We start from the raw sequence: 24,631 nt of genomic DNA on the forward strand, positions 1-24,631 counted from the left end.
TTCAAAATATATTTACAACACTTTTAATATATTTTGATGTTTTAAATTTATTAAGTCAGCTGTCCTCGTTAGTAACCTACAACTAGTTGTCCACAGTTAGATGTACAGAAATAAATCGATAAATATTATCTTGAATCAATCCACGACCCAGTGTATACGTATCTCAGTATTGATCACAACTCAAACTATATATATTTTGGAATCAACCTCAACCCTGTATAGCTAACTCCAACATTCACATATAGAGTGTCTATGGTTGTTCCGAAATATATATAGATGTGTCGACATGATAGGTCGAAACATTGTATACGTGTCTATGGTATCTCAAGATTACATAATATACAATACAAGTTGATTAAGTTATGGTTGGAATAGATTTGTTACCAATTTTCACGTAGCTAAAATGAGAAAAATTATCCAATCTTGTTTTACCCATAACTTCTTCATTTTAAATCCGTTTTGAGTGAATCAAATTGCTATGATTTCATATTGAACACTATTTTATGAATCTAAACAGAAAAGTATAGGTTTATAGTCAGAAAAATAAGTTACAAGTTGTTTTTGTAAAGGTAGTCATTTCAGTCGAAAGAACGACGTCTAGATGACCATTTTAGAAAACATACTTCCACTTTGAGTTTAACCATAATTTTTGGATATAGTTTCATGTTCATAATAAAAATCATTTTCTCAGAATAACAACTTTTAAATCAAAGTTTATCATAGTTTTTAATTAACTAACCCAAAACAGCCCGCGGTGTTACTACGACGGCGTAAATCCGGTTTTACGGTATTTTTCGTGTTTCCAGGTTTTAAATCATTAAGTTAGCATATCATATAGATATAGAACATGTGTTTAGTTGATTTTAAAAGTCAAGTTAGAAGGATTAACTTTTGTTTGCGAACAAGTTTAGAATTAACTAAACTATGTTCTAGTGATTACAAGTTTAAACCTTCGAATAAGATAGCTTTATATGTATGAATCGAATGATGTTATGAACATCATTACTACCTTAAGTTCCTTGGATAAACCTACTGGAAAAGAGAAAAATGGATCTAGCTTCAATGGATCCTTGGATGGCTCGAAGTTCTTGAAGCAGAATCATGACACGAAAACAAGTTCAAGTAAGATCATCACTTGAAATAAGATTGTTATAGTTATAGAAATTGAACCAAAGTTTGAATATGATTATTACCTTGTATTAGAATGATAACCTACTGTAAGAAACAAAGATTTCTTGAGGTTGGATGATCACCTTACAAGATTGGAAGTGAGCTAGCAAACTTGAAATTATTCTTGATTTTATGAAACTAGAACTTTTGGAATTTATGAAGAACACTTAGAACTTGAAGATAGAACTTGAGAGAGATCAATTAGATGAAGAAAATTGAAGAATGAAAGTGTTTGTAGGTGTTTTTGGTCGTTGGTGTATGGATTAGATATAAAGGATATGTAATTTTGTTTTCATGTAAATAAGTCATGAATGATTACTCATATTTTTGTAATTTTATGAGATATTTCATGCTAGTTGCCAAATGATGGTTCCCACATGTGTTAGGTGACTCACATGGGCTGCTAAGAGCTGATCATTGGAGTGTATATACCAATAGTACATACATCTAAAAGCTGTGTATTGTACGAGTACGAATACGGGTGCATACGAGTAGAATTGTTGATGAAACTGAACGAGGATGTAATTGTAAGCATTTTTGTTAAGTAGAAGTATTTTGATAAGTGTCTTGAAGTCTTTCAAAAGTGTATGAATACATATTAAAACACTACATGTATATACATTTTAACTGAGTCGTTAAGTCATCGTTAGTCGTTACATGTAAATGTTGTTTTGAAACCTTTAGGTTAACGATCTTGTTGAATGTTGTTAACCCATTGTTTATTATAAAAAATGAGATGTTAAATTATTATATTATCATGATATTATGATATATAATATATCTTAGTATGATGTATATACAGTTAAATGTCGTTACAACGATAATCGTTACATATATGTCTCGTTTCGAAATCATTAAGTTAGTAGCCTTATTTTTACATATGTATTTCATTGTTAATACACTTAATAATATATTTACTTATCATTTAACATAATTAACCAAGTGTATCAATATCTTAATATGATTCATATGTACCTAGTAAGACGTTATTATAACGATAATCGTTATATATATCGTTTTCGAGTTTCTTAAATTAATAGTCTCATTTTTATGTATATAATTCATTGTTAAAATACCTAATGATATACATACTTATAATAAAAACATGTTAACTATATATATAACCATATATATGTCATCGTATAGTTTTTATAAGTTTTAACGTTCGTGAATCACCGGTCAACTTGGGTGGTCAATTGTCTATATGAAACATATTTCAATTAATCAAGTCTTAACAAGTTTGATTCCTTAACAAGTTGGAAACATTTAATCATGTAAATATCAATCTCAATTAATATATATAAACATGGAAAAGTTCGGGTCACTACACCGAACCGGGCGAAAAGCTCTTTAAGAAAAGTTACAACAACTCGTGCATCGTTTATCGGGAGAGCCTTTGCCTCCGCCCATTTTGATACGTAATCAACGGCAACGAGTATGTATTGGTTGGAATGAGATTTTGGGAATGGTCCCATTAAATCAATGCCACAAATATCAAAAACCTCACAAACTTGGATTATGTTTTGAGGCATTTCGTCTCTTTGACTAATCTTTCTTGCCCTTTGGCAAGAATCGCATGATTTACATATTTGGTGGGCATCTTTAAAGATGGTAGGCCAATAAAAACCGGCCTCATAGACTTTTCTCCCCGTGATTTGGGGTCCGAAATGTCCACCAGTGGGACCAAGATGACATTGGAGAAGAATTTGATTGCATTCTTCCCCGAAGACACATCGACGGATTATCCCATCGGGACACCGTTTAAAGAGATACGGGTTTTCCCAAAAATAGTATTTCAAGTCACTGAATTTTTTTTTCCGTTTTTGATGTGACATACCGGTTTCTAGGAATCCACCCGCAAGATAGTTGGCTATGTCTACAAACCAAGGATCATCAAATTTCTCTATTCTCATGAGATTTTCATCAGGAAAATTATCTTGAATAACGGTCTCATGGAGAACCTCAAGATTTGGGTTTTTCAAGGCGAGAAAGGTGATCGGCCGCTAGGTTTTCGGCCCCCTTTTTGTCTTTAATATCAATGTAGAATTCCTGCAAAAGCAAGACCCAACGTATTAATCGGGGTTTAGAACCTTTCTTAGTAAGCAAGTACTTTAAGGCCGAGTGGTCCGTGTAGACAACCGTCTTTGCTAGTACCAAGTAAGATCGGAATTTGTCAAATGAAAAGACAATTGCCAGGAGTTCTCTCTCGGTGGTAGTGTAATTAAGTTGGGCTCCTTGCAATGTTTTACTAGCACAATAAATGTGCTGAAAATATTTTTCAATTCTTTGCCCCAAGACGGCACCAATAGCAAAGTCACTCGCATCACACATAAGTTCGAATGGAAGTGACCAATTCGGTGATATGAGAATGGGTGATTGCGTGAGCTTTGCTTTAAGGAGGTTAAAGGCATTAATACACTCGTCCGTAAAGACAAATGGAGCGTCTTTCTCAAGAAGTTTGTTCATCGGGGTTTCAATTTTAGAAAAATCTTTAATGAACCGTCGATAAAAACCGGCGTGCCCCAGAAAACTTCTTACACCTTTCACATTTGACGGTGGTGGTAATTTGGCTATGACATCCACTTTAGCTCTATCCACCTCCAATCCTACACAAGAAAATTTATGACCTAAAACAATGCCCTCTCTTACCATAAAGTGGCATTTTTCCCAGTTAAGTACAAGATTAGATTCTTCACACCTAATCAACATACGCTCAAGATTATTAAGACAGGAGTCAAAAGAATCACCGAAGACTAAAAAGTCATCCTTGAATACTTCCATAAAGTCTTCAATCATATCATGAAAAATAGCTACCATACACCTTTGAAAGGTAGCAGGAGCATTGCATAAGCCAAAAGGCATACGTCGATAGGAGAAAGTACCATAAGGGCATGTAAAGGTTGTTTTCTCTTGGTCCTCGGGTGCTATAGGGATTTGGAAATATCTCGAGAAACCGTCAAGAAAACAATAAAAGTTCTTTCCTGCTAACCTTTCCAACATTTGATCAATGTAAGGAAGGGGAAAGTGGTCTTTTCGGGTAGCATCATTTAATTTTCTATAATCAATACATACCCTCCAACCAGTGACAGTCCTTGTGGAAATTAATTGATCATTTTTGTTGGTGATAACGGTCATGCCACCCTTTTTGGGTACACATTGGACCGGACTCACCCAAGGACTATCCGAAATTGGGTAAATAAGACCCGCATCAAGGAGTTTGACAATCTCCTTTTTAACAACTTCTTGCATATTAGGGTTCATTCGCCTTTGTCTTTGTACACATGGCTTATAGTTATCTTCCATTAATATCTTATGTGTACAATAAGAGGGACTTATACCCTTGATGTCATGAATTTTCCATGCTAGAGCCGGTTTATGGGCTTTTAACATGGAAACAAGTTTAGACTTCTCACTTACAGAGAGTTCGGATGAAATGATAATATGGAGAGTAGAATCCTCTTGAAGGTAAGCATATTCCAAGTGACTTGGAAGTGGCTTTAGTTCCAAAACGGGAGGTTCTTCAATCGATGTTTTATATCGGTACTCATTTTTTAAATCCAACTTTCTGTATTCTTCATCATTTGGCTCATAACCGTTAGCCATCAAGGTGGTCAAAATCTCCACTTCTTCCACCATGTTCTCTTCATCACCTTCTGCCAAAATGCATTCTCCTGAACCTTGTAATTTTGGAAATTCCTGCAACAACTCTGAATATGTGTCTACAGTTTGCAAATAATAACATTTATCATCAGTAGACTTAGGGTATTGCAAGGCATGGTCAACGGAAAAGGTAACCTTAATATCCTCAATGCTAAGGGTCAATTTCTTCCCATGAACATCTATCATAGCTCTAGCGGTATTGAGGAAAGGTCGACCCAATATAAGAGGCACACGTGTGTCCTCTTCCATGTCCAAAATTACAAAATCGGCCGAAAATACTAGGGTACCCACTTTTACTAACATATTCTCTAAAATTCCACGAGGGAATTTAACAGAGCGGTCCGCTAGTTGAATTGCCATCCAGGTTGGTTTTAGTACCCCGGGGTCTAGCTTAACATATAATGAATAAGGCATTAAATTTATGCTAGCCCCTAAATCCGCTAATGCTTTAATGCATTCCAAATCTCCTAGGAGACATGGTATGGTAAAACTCCCAGGATCTGCTAACTTCTTTGGTATTTTGTTCATCAAAATTGCGGAACAATTAGCATTCATGGTGACGGATGAAAGTTCCTCCATTTTCTTCCGATTAGTAAGTAAGTCTTTTAAGAACTTAGCATACTTGGGCATACCTGAAATCACATCAATGAAAGGCATATTTATGTTAATTTATTTAAACATATCTAACAATTTTGACCTTTCAACTTCGAGCCTTTCTTGTTGTTGTTTCCTTGAGTATGGGAGCGGTGGTTGATATGGTTTCACTACGGGTTTCTCACGTTCTTCCTTCTCAACCACTTATTCCGGCTCCTTAATCGGTTCATCATTTTTGTTCAACGGGACATTGAAATCAGAATCTTCGGGCATTCTTGGAGCTTTTTATGCTAGACCACTCCGTGTGGTGATAACATTGGCATGCTCATTTCGGGGGTTCTTATTAGTATCGCCCGGTAAAATCCCTGGTTTTCTCTCATTAAGTAAACTAGCTAAACCATTCATTTGCTTCTCCAAATTCTGAATTGAGGCTTGTTGGTTTCTAAACTGATGTTCGTTTTTCTCGTTCGTTTGGTTTATGTTTGTAACAAGCTGAGTTTGTGTTTTTGGTAAACGAAGTTGGTTCGTTACAAGGATGAAGTACTTGGTGAAGGTGGTTTGATGATGTACATGATGATGATGATGATGAATGACGATGGTGATGATGATGGTGTAGGTGTTCTAGTTAATTTTTGGTTTTGCAAGTGTACATGTATTTGTGTAGGCTTTCTAATGTTTAATCCTAAGATGTCTACTTGTATATTTAGGATTTAGGAAGTAAGCTAAGGTTAGGTTCTAATCAAGATAGGTTAAGGTTGATTAAGTGAAAAAATGGCTATGTACAAAGAAATCAAGACTAGTTGTGAAAATAATGAAGTGTAGAAATGTTTCTATCTTATGAACACATGTTCAAATGAAAATGTTTCAAGTCTTTAAAAATACTTAGCTATTAAGTTTAGTTATTAGATTAATACATATATAGAAATATAATTTACAACTTTAGGGTTTATGGTAATGAACTAGGGTTCATAGTACTAAACTAGGGTTTATGATTATTAGTTAGGGTTTATGACTTTATGCAAATATATAAAGTAATACCCAATCAAGTAAAACCTAAAATGCATCCTTAGGGCTATACAAACCCTAAAATAAACCAAGACATAGATTAATAAATTTACTCGTCATGTCGGAAATTGTAACTTAAAGAAGTCAAACTAGACAACTTAAGTCGAAAAGCTAGTGTTGTGACATTACCTACCCGTTAAGAAAAATTTCGTCCTCGAAATTTAGGAGGTACTTCGATTATCAAACAAATGAGGATATTTCTGCCTTATATGGTCATCACGTTCCCATGTGAACTCTGGACGTCTCCAGGTATTCCAACGAACTTTTACAATTGGGATGCTACTATGCTTCAACTTTTTCACCTCACGATCCAATACCTCTACTGTTTTTTCAACAAAATGCAAATTGTCACCTATACTTAGTTCTTCCAAAGGAATTACTAAATTCTCATCTGACAAACACTTCTTCAAGTTCGAAACATGGAAAGTGATGTGCAAAACGTGGTATATAAATTGTTGTATGAAATAGTATGAAAAAATACCGATTAGAGATTGCTACACACTAACGGGCAGTGTACCCGATCGTGTAGTAGTATAGTAAATGGTAAAATCCGTGTATCGTTCCAAGGACAATATCTAAATCAAATTAGGATTATAAACTAAATTGTGATTATCTAAGAAAATTACAAGTACAAGATATATTTTGATTTGCCCTTTTACGATGGGCGAATCAAGTGATGAATAAGATTAAAAAGACAATATTTTTGGTATTTTTATTTTATGAAAACAGAAAGATAGTTTTGATATCAAATTAAAGAAATATGCTCATCTAGACTTTTTACCCTTAATGTTGAATGTTATTTAGGATTAAGATCGTATTGATTGGTTATGCACGAGAACTAATTAATTGGTTCACCAAGAGTAGTCTTGCGCAAACACTCAAACGGGATTACACGACGCAAGTGATGTTCTTGTCATCTAAGACCTCCTATTTGTAATCAACTAATTCAACTAGTTTGAAGACTTGAAGAATGATCAAGTCAATGGTGTGTTGTACATGATCCACTCCTATATCAACTAAGGGTTTAACTTAGTTCATTCCCTTGGTCCGGTTAAATGCTCAATTCACCCAACCCAAATAATTAACTAAGTTTTATAATAAGATCCCTATAAACATCACTAGATAAGGCAAATTACTAACACATGTTAATTGATGGAACTAGGTAGTTGAAAGTGTGTATAACAGATTTTAAGGAATTGGTCATTCTCCTATACAATTACGCATACTAATTAAGCTATTCCAAAGTATCTACAAGAGCCGTTTTTACATTCTTATGTAAATTAACCATTTGAACTTAACTTATCCCTTTTGGTAAAGGACGGATAAACACATGTCACTAGGTGTAAATCAATACATTAACTTAACAAGATGATGTTTCTTAATCAAATGAACATATCAACTAGTTGAATCGAAAGGATTAAACTTAACAAGAATGGTTCTTGTATTTAAACATCAAACTATCGTGCATAAGAACAATCAATCAATAGTAAATATTCAACATCTCGGTTATTTATCTAGATGAACATAAAATGGACTAGCCAACAATAATGCTTGAAAACTTAAACACAACAGTAACAAAGATAGAATTCATTGTAAATACAAGATTAACCTTTTAGGAGTAATCTTGGATGAAGCTCTTGAATGATCTTGGATTCTTCAATGATTTGAGTGCTTAGATGCACTTTGATAAGCCTAAGAACTGCTTTGAATCGTATGTTTTCGTCTCTGAACAGAAAGGAAACTGGTGTTCTTGAAATGAAACTGGAAATGGAATTAAATAAGCTGAACAGTTGGTGAAAAGCACTGTGCGCGGCGCGCACAGTAAGGTTGCGCTGAGCGCACTCTTCACCTAACCCACTTTTTCTTTACAGCTCAACATCGCACGTTCAAATCTACTTTTCTGGTAAAAGTGCGCGGAGGGGTGCGCTGAGCGCACTACTGTGCGCGGCGCGCACTAGGCTTGGCACACATTGGTTTTGGCCAAGAATTCTTCTGATCAAAATTATGCAATGTGCGCTGAGCGCACCCTTCTGTCTTTAGCTCTCTGGTCTTGTTTTCGATCTCTGAGCTGTATCATACATAATCTTCCATATTTCTTCAAGTTTACAATGATTCTAGACTATATTACAATAACATGAAATACAAACGGAATTACTATGTTTACATATGAAATAAACGACAATAGGACGCGATATTACGACTAAAGATATGACTAATTTGAGTAATATCAGAAAGCATTATGAATACCACTAAGCTCCCGTGGTAGTTTCAATCTATATGCAACTGGACCAATCCTTTCAATAACCTCAAAAGGTCCTACATATCTCGGGCTCAGCTTTCCTCTCTTCCCAATCCTTATTACTCCTTTCCATGGAGAAACTTTTAGCATAACTTTGTCACCCACTTGAAATTCTAAAAATTTCCTTCGGACATCGGCATAACTCTTCTGCCTACTCCTTGCCATCTTTAATCTTTCCTGAATCTGAAAGATATTCTCAGTTGTTTCTTGGATAATCGCTGGTACTGTTAATTGTGAATCACCAATCTCACTCCAACATAATGGTGATCTACATTTCCTTCCATACAAAGCTTTAAATGGAGCAGCCTTTATACTCGAGTGATAACTATTGTTATATGAAAACTCATATAAAGGTATATACTAATCCCAGCCACTTCCAAAATCAATTACACATGCTCGAAGCATGTCTTCAAATGTCAGAATAGTTCTCTCACTCTGCCCATCGGTTTTGGGATGATAAGCCGTACTCATATCCAAACGAGTACCTAGGGATTTTTGCAAAGATTGCCAAAATCTTGAAGTAAATCTGCTATCTCGGTCAGAGATAATAGAAATTGGAACTCCATGTCTAGAGACAATCTCCTTGATATACAAATCTACTAACTTTTCCATCTTGTCAGTTTCTTTCAAGGGTAATAAATGTGCAGATTTTGTAAGGCGATCCACTATTACCCAAATAGTGTCATAACCCTTCGCAGTCTTTGGTAATTTTGTAATGAAATCCATCGTAATTCCTTCCCATTTCCATTTGGCAATCTCAGGTTGCTACAATAATCCTGATGGTTTCTGATTCTCAGCCTTGACCTTCGAACATGTCAAACACTTCCCAACATAAGTTGCAAATTCAGCTTTCATGTTCGGCCACCAATAGAATTCCTTTAAGTCATGGTACATTTTTCCAGAGCCTGGATGAATTGAATATCTTGTCTTGTGTGCTTCATCCATCACAAGCTCTCACAATCCACCAATCTTTGGAATCCAAATTCTGTTTGCAAAATATCGGGTTCCGTCACTCTTAACTAATTCCTTCTTTCTTCACGTTCTCTTCCTTCATAGCTTCTAATTCTACATTTTAAATACGAGACACAAGGTTTATCTGGATAGTCATATTCAATGACCTAACTCTCAGAGGTTTAACCCTTTCTTTCGACTCAATGCATCAGCTACAATGTTCGCTTTCCCCAGATGATATCGAATATCACAATCGTAATCATTTATAAGTTCCACCCAACGTCTTTCTCGCAGGTTTAACTGTTTCTGATTGAAAATATGCTGAAGAATTTTATGATCTGTATATATGGTACACTTGGTCCTATATAAATAGTGTCTCCATATTTTCAACGCAAACACAATGGCTCCTAACTCCAAATCATGAGTTGTATAATTCTGCTCATGCTTCTTCAGTTGACGAGATGCATACGCAATGACCTTCTGTCGTTGCATTAAAACACATCCTAACCCTTGTCTAGACGCATCACAATAAACCAGAAAAATCTTCATTTCCTTCCCGTAGTGATAGTATAGGTGTGGTTGTCAACTTATGTTTCAACATTTGAAAAGCAGATTCATGTGCAGAGGACCATTCGAATTTCTTATCCTTGTGTGTTAACACAGTTAACGGTCTTGCTATCTTGAAGAAATTCTGAATAAATCTTCTATAATATCTAGCAAGTCCTAGAAATTGACGAATTTGAGATGGGTTCTTAGGCACTTCCCAAATCTTAATAGCTTCAATCTTGGTAGGATCAACATGGATACCTTCTCTATTAACCACATGACCCAAAAATTGGACTGAATCTAGCCAAAAACCACACTTTGAAAATTTAGCATATAACTGCTCTTTTTCCAAAAGTTGCAAAACTAATCTCAAATGTTTCTCTTGCTCTTCCTTATTCTTGGAGTAGATCAAAATATCATCGATAAACTCTCTATTAAATTTATATAGATACGTCTTGTATACTCTGTTTATCAGATCCATAAATACTGCAGTGGCGTTGGTTAAACCAAACGGCATTACCAAAAATTCATAATGGCCATAGCGTGTTCTGAACATTGTCTTAGGCACATCGTCCTCTTTGACTCTTAATTGATGGTACCCTGATCTGAGGTCGATCTTGGAATAAATACTTGACCCTTGTAATTGGTCAAATAGATCATCTATCCTTCGTAACGGGTAATGATTCTTGACTGTAAGCTTATTCAGCTCTCGATTGTCAATGCACATTCTGAAAGATCCATCCTTTTTCTTGACAAACAAGATTGGAGCACCCCATGGAGAAACACTAGGTCGAATAAATCATTTATCTAATAATTCTTGGAGTTGATTTAATAGTTCTTGTAGTTCTGAAGGAGCTAATCGATAAGGTGATTTGGAAACTGGATTGGCTCCGGGAACTAAATCAATCTGGAATTCAACTTGTCTATGCGGAGGTAGTCCTGGCAAATCTTCTGGGAATACTTGAGGAAACTCACGAACAACTGGAACATATTCCAATCCAACCTCTTTAGTTTTGAGTTCTTTCACGTGTGCGAGAATGGAAGGATATCCCTTCCTTAAATACTTTCGAGCTCTCATACAGGAAATAATATTAAGGATTACCTTACTCTTATCTCCTTGGATGACTAAGTTCTCACCATTCTCAAGAGGTATACGGATAGACTTTTCTGCATAATTAATGTCCGCACAGTTCTTAGATAACCAATCCATACCAATAACAACATCGAAACTTCCTAAATTAACGGGCATTAAATCAATATCGAACAGATTGTTTGACAAATTTAAGTCAAAACCTCGCATAATCTTATCTACTTTTATCAATTTACCGTTTGCTAATTCTACAGCATATCTAATGTCTAGGGCAGTTAAATGCCTATTTATCGCAACACTAAAATCCTTAGCTATAAAACTTTTATCAGTGCCGGTATCAAATAAAATAGATGCTAAATGATTATTTAGGAGGAACGTGCCCGTGACTAACTCTGGGTCCTCACGAGCTTCCTTCGTTGTGATCTGAAAAGCTCGGCCCTTAGCCGTTTCACCCTTCTTAGCCTTAGGATATTCTTTCTTGAAATGCCCTACTTAACCACATCCAAAGCAAACATTCTGATTGTTCTTATCGTTCTTATCATTCCCTGATAAATGAACTCTACAATCTTTTAGGAGATGTCCTTGCTTCTTGCATCGCTCAAACACCGAAATGATGTTTCGTGCACCTGCTGCAGTAGGGTTTCTTTCCCGCATACTTTCTATTCGAACTCTCAACCTTGGTAGTTCCTTGCTTCTTGGAATTACCTTCTTGGTTTCCATCCCACTTACGCTTCTCAGTCGTAACCTTCACATCCGTCTTAGCATTGATTGATTGACGTCGCACTGCTTGCACCATCAAATCATGCGCCATACGAATAGCACTCTGGATCGTTTCAGGTTTAGATGATATAACATTTCCTTGAATGTCTTCTGACAGTCCCCGAGTTTATCTCTCAATTCTTTTATATTCGGGATTAACCATGCTTGGACACATTAAAGCTAACTCAAGAAATCGATTAGTATATCCTGAGATATCCGTTCCTTGTAACTTTAAGTTCCATAACTCAGTTTCTAGCCTTTGAATCTCATTCCTCGGGCAATACTCATCAATTATCTGCTTCTTGAATTCTTCCCATGGCGTATTATATGCAACATCAATACCCAGACTTGGCAAAAGAATTCCACCATGTAAATGCTCCATCCAAAAGAGTACATGATGTGAACTTCACTTGATCATTGTCTGCGCACTCACTGATTATGAATATTGATTCTAGTTTTTCAAGCCATCTCATTAACCCTATGGGTCCTTCCATTCCTGAAAAACTCTGGGGCTTGCAACCCATAAATGTCTTGTAATTGCATGTTTGCCACTTCGGGTCTCCTTTCGTTCGAGGCATTTGCTGCACGTCCTGTTTCAGCGTTAGCAACCTCTTTGGCTACTCTTTGAATTACCATCTCCTCAATCTGAGCATCACTCATTCCCGTGTTTGGATTTCTCTTCGGAGGCATTTTTCTAACAAAGAAAGATAATTCAAATATTTGAGATATTATAAGTAACATATATATATAATTGTTCATAATATGAAAACGAACTCAAGTAATCATAATATAAAAGTTATCGATTAAGATAGGCTTTTCAATATTACAAAATTTGGGTATCTAACCTACCCGTTAGTTCCATTCATATATATAAACAACTATTACATTAGTTACTTAACCTATAATATCCGAAATATGAACATCTAAGAGTGTAAGCTAGAATATCAACACTCCTAATCACAAACGATGAGTCTAAGGTGGTGAAATGGTGTTAACCACCGAAATCACTTCGTTCAAATAGATATTCAAATAAGTAACTTGCTCCGCAAGATCACGATTCCTAGCCGATAAATCATCAACACGATACTTCAACAACTCAATCTCCTCCTGCTGTGTACACTGAACACCCTCGATCTCATTAAAATGGGAATTGTTACAATCATGATTCTCCTGAATATACAAATAATCAACTGTAAAGACCCGTCCTAATCCATAAGAATGAATACAATAAAATATGATTACATTGCGAGGTATTTGACCTCTATATGATACATTTTACAAACATTGCATTCGTTTTAAAAGACAAACTTTCATTTACATCGAAAGTTGACAGGCATGCATACTAATTCATAATATCCAACTATAAATGATCTAATCTATCATTTACTTAATCATAATCTTTATTGAACTCAGCGACTTGAATGCAACGTCTTTTGAAATATGCCATGAATGACTCCAAGTAATATCTTTAAATTGAGCAAATGCACAGCGGAAGATTTCTTTCAATCCTGAGAATAAACATGCTTTAAAGTGTCAATCAAAAGGTTGGTGAGTTCATTAGTTTATCATAATCAATCATTTCCATAATTTTAATAGACTACAAGATTTCCTTTATTCAATAATCATACACTCGCAAGTGTTTAAAAATTCATTCATAGGATTGAACACCTGGTAACCGACATTAACAAAATGCATCTAGAATATCCCAAAACATATAAAAATCGAAGTACTAAAGCAGTTCAAATTCTCTGACTCGGGCTTGTCAAGGCCCATAGATCTATCTTTAGGATTCGCGTCAATTGGTGGCAGTTATAATAAACACCAATTCTTAGGCTACCAAGTTCAACAAGGGCGATATCTGGTATAACGATTCAACCATAGAATGTAGTTTCGATTACTTGTGTCTATTTCGTAAAGAAATTATAAAAGCGCATGTATTCTTAGTCCCAAAAATATTTATATTGCAAAAGCATTTAAAAAGGGAGCAAATGAAACTCACAATACTGTATTTCGTAGTAAAAATACATATGACGTCATTGAACAAGTGCAAGGTTGGCATCGGATTCACGAACCTATATTAATTATATATATTTATATGTTGGTCAATATTTGTCTAACAATTTAGGTTAAACCGTAGTGTATCACAATGCTAATACTCGAGTCTAATATGTAAAAGTCAATTTGACCCAAAATGACTTCCAAAATCTATACATGATTATTTTATAACTTAAATATAGTCGTTTTATATATATTAAAATATATTTATCAGATTTTATTAAAGTAAATAATAAAAGTCATTTGTTAATAAAAATGTATATTTAAAATTTATATATGATAAAAATATACTTTTTATATATTTTAAATAATAAGATTCATAAAGTTCACTTAATATCATAAAAATATAGTGGTATGTAACTTTAATATAATTATATTACGTGTGGTAAAAATATCTTTGTATCACATATCTTTTTGATAAAATAATATTGATAATAATAATAATAATAAATAAAAGTTGTATTATTTTGTAATAATAATAGTTATTACTATTCTACTAATAATAATAACAATATTTATATTTAATAATAATGATATTAATTATGATAAAATGATAATTCTAATCATGATAATCTTAATAATAACAATACTTTTTAATATTAACTGTAATGGTAATATCTTAAAAAAATATAATTCTATTCAAAATGTTAATTTTTAATAATAATAATACCTAAATGACAATAAAAGTGATATTTTATAATAATAATAATAATATTTCTATTAAAAATGTTAACTTTAATAAAAATGATAGTTTTAATATTAACGATACTTTTAATAATAATAATAGTGATAAAAATAATGAAAACTATAATTTTATCTAAATCAATATCTTACGAGATTTTAAATTTCATCATGATACACATACTCATTATTTCCTAATCGATTTATTTAATAGCTTTTAGTTCTCTTTTATATCGCATACATAATAATGATAACAATAATATTCATAATAATTAGATGATACTAATATTTGTTTTAATGATAATAATACTGATAAGTATTATAATATTATTAATGATAATATTAATAATTATATTAATAATAATGATAATATAGATAATAATTTTTAATGAATAACAACAACAATAATAATAATAATAATAATAATAATAATAATAATAATAACAACAATTTTTGATAATAATACATACAATAATAATGATAATATAATGATAATAATAATAATAATAATAATAATAACAATAATAATAATAATAATAATAATAATAACGGTGATAATAACGACGATGGTAATAATAATCATTTTAATAATAATACTAAAATTCAGTTGACTATAACTTTTAATCCGTTCATCGAAATCACACGAGTTCTAAATGAAAAGTTCTTAATTTTTCGCTAGCTTTCCAACTACATGCATATCATATACCTTATCTCAGTAGCATATGTATCTAATTCAGGATTCAACATAACCTATCTAATGACAATATCAAACATACAAGCATGCACAATCCTATATACTTGAGCACTAGTCAGGGATACACTAAAAATATATAAAGTTAAGTTAAGAGTGCTCACGTATCAATATTGAGATTCAATATTGCAGGAAAGTACGTAGATGCAACGAAGATGATAAAAACTAGTTTGACCTCATAAGCATACCCCCGAACCATACCCATAACTTCCATAGCTATAACTCATAATTTCCTTAGCTCTATCTCGCTCGCAAAATCCGTTTGAAATAACTCGCTCATGACCTCGTCGTAGTATTTTATGTATAATACTAATAATACTAGTACTACTAATAATAATAACAATAAGATTAATAATAATATTAATTTTAATAATAATAATAATAATTTTATTTATAATATAAATATATATATGTGAGAGATATAGATCAATGGATTGAATGAGTAAACTGAGCCAGAATTCGATCGTATTTAAATACATTTTGCCCACCTACCCACACCATGCGATCGCATGAGATTTGAGTGGTATAGCCATGCGATCGCATGGCTAAAAGAAAAGGGCCAAATTCGTTTCACAATACATGCCGACACTTATGATTTATAATATATATATTATTTAATATATAATATATTTAATCTTTAGAATTAATTAAATATTATACTATATTCTCGTCCTTTCGTACGCTTAGAAAATTTGTACTTTAAGTTTCGCGACACGTACCTTTATCAATAATTAGACTTATTTCACCAATAATTATACTAATTGAAATTTAACTTATTTATTTGAGTGTTTTGGTCATTTGCTTCTATAAATCAACTTCTCGTTGTTTATCAATATAAGTAATTTATACTAAAAAAATTTTATAACTAAATTTATATTTTATCTTATTGTAATATATATATATATATATATATATATATATATATATATATATATTTATTTAGAAATATAAATTTATACATAACATATATAATTGAAATATTTAATTTTTCAAAACTAATTATATTGCAAAGTTGTTTTATTAAAATCGTTTAAATAAAAAAAGTTATTATATCAAATAACGTTTTAATATTATGACAAATAAATAATTAATTTATGAAGAGACATGAGACAATATTTGTAAAACAAGCGTTGAAAGTTGCCCGGTTATCGTTATTTGACATATTTCTTTTTACTTAAAAATTACTTTGATATTTTCCGAATATAGTTAAAATGGAAAGATTTCTCAAATCAATGTGGACCTCTCAACAGAGACTCGTAATCATAATTCAATGTATCTGATAATTCAATTATTTGATGTAATATTCTAATCCATCGATAAACATATTGGAGCAATTACGTTCATGTAAAGTATTATACATTTAATACTTTGTTAACATTTTCAAGTTATAATATATATACATATATATACATATATATACATATATATATATATATATATATATATATATGTATATATATATGTATATATATGTATATGTATATATGTGTATATATATATATGTATATATGTATATATATATATATATATATATATATATATATATATATATATATATATATATATATATATATAATCATATCCATTTATATAACGGTTCGTGAATCGTTGGAATTTGGTCGAGGTTAAATGAATGTATGGACACAGTTTAAGATTTTTGAAATTCAACTTAACAAACTTTGCTTATCGTGTCGAAATAATATAAAGATAAAGTTTAAATTTGTTCAGAAATTTCCGGGTTGTCACATCAACCGTCCCTTGAAGTCGTTCAATGCGCCTCTCATGCCTAAACATCCTAGCAAACAAGGTATAAATCGTGTCCTGTTGTGATTGACCCATTAATCCATCCCTACCATTAATAGTCAGAGGAACATTATGTTCATGATAAGGGTTCCTTCTTATTGGTTCCATCTACCTAGAATTTCCCTAACCCATATCCATCGTCGCCAGAATGGTTGATACATTTCAAACTCGTTCCTATTAGAGTTATCGTCAGAATCGTCACTAACAATGATAGGTGCAGTCACGGTGTTGGATCCCATAGAACTAGATGAAGCCATCTTAACATACACAACACATAAAAGTTAGCCTATAGAATTTCCGACGAGTATAAGTAATAATATATGACTCGAAAAATAGTAGAGACCAGAAAATTTTTGACTCGATTATAGGCGGGACACATTAATACAATCCTAGTCGGTCAGGTCTAGACACACTAATGTTGTCCACATTCCCTATAACCCAGGCTCTGATACCATGTATGTCACGACCCCCGTCTCGATTTCCCAAGACGTGGTGTGAACTTTAACATAGTGTCCCAGGTTATAGTCAACGTATCAGTGAAAACATAAATATTATTACATCACGATCTCTGTTTTTAGTTTTGGTACATCGTGGTTACAAAATACAAGTACAGACATAGTACAAATAGAAATACATCATAATCTAGCCTATCAAAACTAGATTTAACAAAAGACATTTTTAAACTTCCACGATGCCCGACCTGAAAGTGCTCCAAAAGCTAAGTACCTGAGATAAATACTTAAAAACGTCAATATAAATATTGGTGAGTTCATAGGTTTAGTTATAATGTTTAGTTAATGGACATCAAGATTTTCATGTATAAAATAGTTAAAAGATATTCTAGTTCATGAGCTTTCGATATCGAACGTTAACGTAAAAGTACCCGAAAACAAGCGTCACTTTAGGTCTAAGTGCATATGGTCGAAGGTATGCATCCAATAGCCTAGAAGGCCTATCCTGATGTGAGGAGTCATTCTCAAATAGATCTATTCATAATATTCGCGTTTACCAAACCGTTAATTAACGATATCAAAATCGGGCTTTCTAAATTGACCTTTGTTACTCAACATAGAATATTATTGTAAGTACTTGATTCCAAAATGTAAAATAGTAAACAAGTATTATCTCATCCCAAAATTATAAAAGATTGATTAAAAATGGGACTACGAACTCACAAGTAAAGCGGTGTGAAGCGTTCACGGTAATCGGTCAGATTGTGTTTGGTGTTCCGGGCTTGAGACTTAATGAAATGTTAATAGGTCAGAGGTCTTAATATGTAATATAGTACTTAATTAAGGTTTAAGATCAATTCCTTAAGTAATCTTACATGTTTAATTTGATTCTTGGTTTCAAAAGTTACTAGTTTATAGTTTTAAGAATAGACTGTTTTCGACTAGTTTTATCATGACATAAGTGTAGGTATTTCTAATGATCTAGACATCAATTTTAAGTGAATTTACTATCTCTAGAAAGATATTTGAGTGTAGGTTCTAACCATGTAATGTTAGTCTCTAAACTCAGAACATAAGTTGGTCAAAAGTTCATTTCTTCACAAGTGTGCAAAACAGTTCAGTTTTACACTACAAGATCTTATGCAAGTTTATAAATATCAAAACTTATCTATTTGTCTCAAGAACTTTATAGAAGTCTTAGCACATATAAAAGTGATTATTCTCAAAAGGAATAGTCTCCAAGTCTTCATTAACCTTGTCTTTGGAGATAAGGTTTTAGACTAATTTCTGACTTCAATAAAATCTTGTGTCAACTAGATAGGTCTATATTTAGATGATTTCTTAATGGATCTTAGTGATTTTACTGTCCTTAGTTCACCAAAGAAAATTCTAAAATGACTTTCCCTTTGAGTTAAATCATGAAACCTTTACTATAAGTCTCAAACACATATATGAACATTATATAAATTCATGAGTTTCAAGGAGCAACCATAGGTTGGTGTTTAGGTCATTAACTTCAAGTAGAAATTTGGACAGCTCAAAGACAAACTAGTTTTACATAGTTTAACCACTTTGGTTATTACTTTAACTTCATTTTAAGATATTGGACATATATAGATCTTAAGTATACTGATCTAGTATCAAAATCAAGGTTAGCCATATAGTCATCATTGAGTGATTTAACACTCTAGATCTAGCTTTTACACCATGAAGGTTCTTGATTTTGACTAGAAATGATGAATAGATTTAGTCTAGCTTGTTATACCTTGATGTACTATACTCCTAATGCTTAAAGAAGATGATTAATTACTTGCTTGTGATCTGTATTTGAGAGTGGAGAAGTGTTGAGAGAGAGTGGAGAATGATCAAATGAAAGAATGGAGGATGGAGGTTGGTTTATATAGAGGTAATGGTGGTGATGGAGGTGGGACGTGGCACAAGGAGGGGAGGGGGAGGGAGTGACTCACCATGGATCATTAATGAAGCTCATCATTGTGTTTTGCATGAGATTTACTTAAGGATGAAATACTTGGTGAAGGTGGTTTATGTAGTGACCCGAACTTTTCCATGTTTATATATATATTAAATGAAATTGTTATTTACATGATTAAGTGTTTCCAACATGTTAAGCAATCAAACTTGTTAAGACTTGATTAATTGAAATAGGTTTCATATAGACAATTGACCACCCAAGTTGACCGGTGATTCACGAACGTTAAAACTTGTAAAAACTATACGATGACATATATATGGTTATATATATAGTTAACATGATTTTATTATAAGTATGTATCTCATTAGGTATTTTAACAATGAGTTATATACATAAAAATGAGACTATTAATTTAAGAAACTCGAAAACGATATATATAACTATTATCGTTATAACAACGTCTTACTAGGTACATATGAATCATATTAAGATATTGATACACTTGGTTAATTATGTTAAATGATAAGTAAATATATTATTAAGTGTATTAACAATGAAATACATATGTAAAAATAAGACTACTAACTTAATGATTTCGAAACGAGACATATATGTAACGATTATCGTTGTAACGACATTTAACTGTATATACATCATACTAAGATATATTATATATCATGATATCATTATAATATAACAATTTAACATCTCATTTGTTATAATAAACAATGGGTTAACAACATTCAACAAGATCGTTAACCTAAAGGTTTCAAAACAACATTTACATGTAACGACTAACGATGACTTAACGACTCAGTTAAAATGTATATACATGTAGTGTTTTAATATGTATTCATACACTTTTGAAAGACTTCAAGACACTTATCAAAATACTTCTACTTAACAAAAATGCTTACAATTACATCCTCGTTCAGTTTCATCAACAATTCTACTCGTATGCACCCGTATTCGTACTCGTACAATACACAGCTTTTAGATGTATGTACTATTGGTATATACACTCCAATGATCAGATATTAGCAGCCCATGTGATTCACCTAACACATGTGGGAACCATCATTTGGCAACTAGCATGAAATATCTCATAAAATTACAAAAATATGAGTAATCATTCATGACTTATTTACATGAAAATAAAATTACATATCCTTTATATCTAATCCATACACCAACGACCAAAAACACCTACAAACACTTTCATTCTTTAATTTTCTTCATCTAATTGATCTCTCTCAAGTTCTATCTTCAAGTTCTAAGTGTTCTTCATAAATTCCAAAAGTTCTAGTTTCATAAAATTAAGAATACTTCCAAGATTGCAAGTTTACTTCCAAGTTTTCTAAATCCATTCCAAGTAATCATCCAAGATCAAGAAACCTTTGTTACTTACAGTAGGTTATCTTTCTAATACAAGGTAATAATCATATTCAAACTTTAATTCAATTTCTATAACTATAACAATCTTATTTCGAGTGGAAATCTTACTTGAAATTGTTTTCGTGTCATGATTCTGCTTCAAGAACTTTCAAGCCATCCAAGGATCCTTTGAAGCTAGATCTATTTTTCTCATTTCCAGTAGGTTTATCCAAGGAACTTTAGGTAGTAATGATATTCATAACATCATTCAATTCATACATATAAAGCTATCTTATTCGAAGGTTTAAACTTGTAATCACTAGAACATAGTTTAGTTAATTCTAAACTTGTTCGCAAATAAAAGTTAATCCTTCTAACTTGACTTTTAAAATCAACTAAAAACATGTTCTATATCTATATGATATGCTAACTTAATGATTTAAAACCTGGAAACACGAAAAACACCGTAAAACCGGATTTACGCCGTCGTAGTAACACCGCGGGCAGTTTTGGGTTAGTTAATTAAAAACTATGATAAACTTTGATTTAAAAGTTGTTATTCTGAGAAAATGATTTTTATTATGAACATGAAACTATATCCAAAAATTATGGTTAAACTCAAAGTGGAAGTATGTTTTCTAAAATGGTCATCTAGACGTCGTTCTTTCGACTGAAATGACTACCTTTACAAAAACGACGTGTAACTTATTTTTCCGACTATAAAACTATAATTTTTCTGTTTAGATTCATAAAATAGAGTTCAATATTAAACCATAGCAATTTGATTCACTCAAAACGGATTTAAAATGAAGAAGTTATGGGTAAAACAAGATTGGATAATTTTTCTCATTTTAGCTACGTGAAAATTGGTAACAAATCTATTCCAACCATAACTTAATCAACTTGTATTGTATATTATGTAATTTTGAGATACTATAGACACGTATACAATGTTTCGACCTATCATGTCGACACATCTATATATATTTCGGAACAACCATAGACACTCTATATGTGAATGTTGGAGTTAGCTATACAGGGTTGAGGTTGATTCCAAAATATATATAGTTTGAGTTATGATCAATACTGAGATACGTATACACTGGGTCATGGATTGATTCAAGATAATATTTATCGATTTATTTCTGTACATCTAACTGTGGACAACTAGTTGTAGGTTACTAACGAGGACAGCTGACTTAATAAACTTAAAACATCAAAATATATTAAAAGTGTTGTAAATATATTTTGAACATACTTTGATATATATGTATATATTGTTATAGGTTCGTGAATCAACCAGTGGCCAAGTCTTACTTCCCGACGAAGTAAAAATCTGTGAAAGTGAGTTATAGTCCCACTTTTAAAATCTAATATTTTTGGGATGAGAATACATGCAGGTTTTATAAATGATTTACAAAATAGACACAAGTACGTGAAACTACATTCTATGGTTGAATTATCGAAATCGAATATGCCCCTTTTTATTAAGTCTGGTAATCTAAGAATTAGGGAACAGAAACCCTAATTGACGCGAATCCTAAAGATAGATCTATCGGGCCCAACAAGCCCCATCCAAAGTACCGGATGCTTTAGTACTTCAAAATTTATATCATATCCGAAGGGTGTCCCGGAATGATGGGGTTATTCTTATATATGCATCTTGTTAATGTCGGTTACCAGGTGTTCACCATATGAATGATTTTTATCTCTATGTATGAGATGTGTTTTGAGATATGAAATCTTGTGGTCTATTGTTACGATTTGATATATATAGGTTAAACCTATAACTCACGAACATTTTTGTTGACGTTTAAAGCATGTTTATTCTCAGGTGAATACTAAGAGCTTCCACTGTTGCATACTAAAATAAGAACAAGATTTGGAGTCCATGTTTGTATGATATTGTGTAAAAACTGCATTCAAGAAACTGATTTCGATGTAACATATTTGTATTGTAAACCATTATGTAATGGTCGTGTGTAAACAGGATATTTTAGATTATCATTTAATCTACGTAAAGCTTTTTAAACCTTTATTTATGAAATAAAGGTTATGGTTTGTTTTAAAAATGAATGCAGTCTTTGAAAAACGTCTCATATAGAGGTCAAAACCTCACAACGAAATCAATTAATATGGAACGTTTTTAATCAATAAGAACGGGACATTTCAGTTGGTATCCGAGCGTTGGTCTTAGAGAACCAGAAAATTTGCATTAGTGTGTCTTATCGAGTTTGTTAGGATGCATTCGTGAGTCTGGACTTCGACCGTGTTTTCTTTAAAAATGATTGCTTAACATTTTTGTTGGAAACTATATATTATTAACATGTATATATTATGTGATATATTAATCTCTTAACATGTTTGATATTGTGTGATAGATGTCTACCTCTAGCACAAATCCCATTGACTCACCTAATAATAACGAAGAGTCGAATATATATTGGACTGATTCACAAGTTCCCGAAGAGGAACCGGAAGAAGAATCAGAACCGGAAGAGGAGGAACCGAAGGAGGAAATTGAACCGGTGGGGGAAATAATAAAACGGTTAAGTAAAAGAAAATCCTCAACCAACCAACCAAGGTTAATTATGGTCAATGGTGTTTCCGCCAAGGAAGCAAAATATTGGGAGGATTATCAATTCTCCGATGAATCGGATTCCGACGAGAATTCCGATGATGTTATAGAAATTACCCCAACTGAATTTAAAAAAAGCAAAAGAAAATAATAAGGGAAAGGGCATAAAAATAGAGAAATCTAATTCCAACCCCGATGAACTTTATATGTATCGTCAACCCCCGAAGTCCTTAAGTTGTAACAATGACCCGGGAACCTCTAAACCACCAGGTTTTTCTAAACCGTTGTGGAAAACGACAGCTAGTATTAGGGGAACATCATATATCCCTAGAAACTTGGCAAAACGAACCAAAACCGAAGAAAAAGAAACGAGTGAGTCGGAATAAGATAGTTGTATTCGTGTGGTGTAATATATGTAATATAGTGTGCTTATGCTTTATGATATATGTAAAAATTGCTTGTATTAATAAGTATTTTTTTATGAATCTAACTCTTGTCTATTTTACAGTTTAAAAACACAAAATGGATAGACAACCCAATATTTTAAGAGACCTACCCGGAGACATGATTGATGAAATCTTGTCTAGAGTTGGTCAGAATTCCTCGGCATAACTATTTAAGGCGAGATCAGTTTGTAAAACATTCGAAGAACGTTCCAAGAATGTCTTGGTTTATAAGAGACTTTCGTTTGAAAGATGGGGGATATCACATTGGGAAACCCAGAAGTTACGATGTGTTTACTTTGACACATATATTGCGGGGAACCCAAATGCTATTTTACGCAACGGGTTAAGAAATTATTTTGACTCAATGTATCCGAATATAGGACTTCATGATTTAGAAAAAGCAACTAACATGCAACATAAAGAA

This window comes from Rutidosis leptorrhynchoides, chromosome 8 (genome assembly GCF_046630445.1).
Source record: "Rutidosis leptorrhynchoides isolate AG116_Rl617_1_P2 chromosome 8, CSIRO_AGI_Rlap_v1, whole genome shotgun sequence".
NCBI lineage: Eukaryota > Viridiplantae > Streptophyta > Magnoliopsida > Asterales > Asteraceae > Rutidosis > Rutidosis leptorrhynchoides.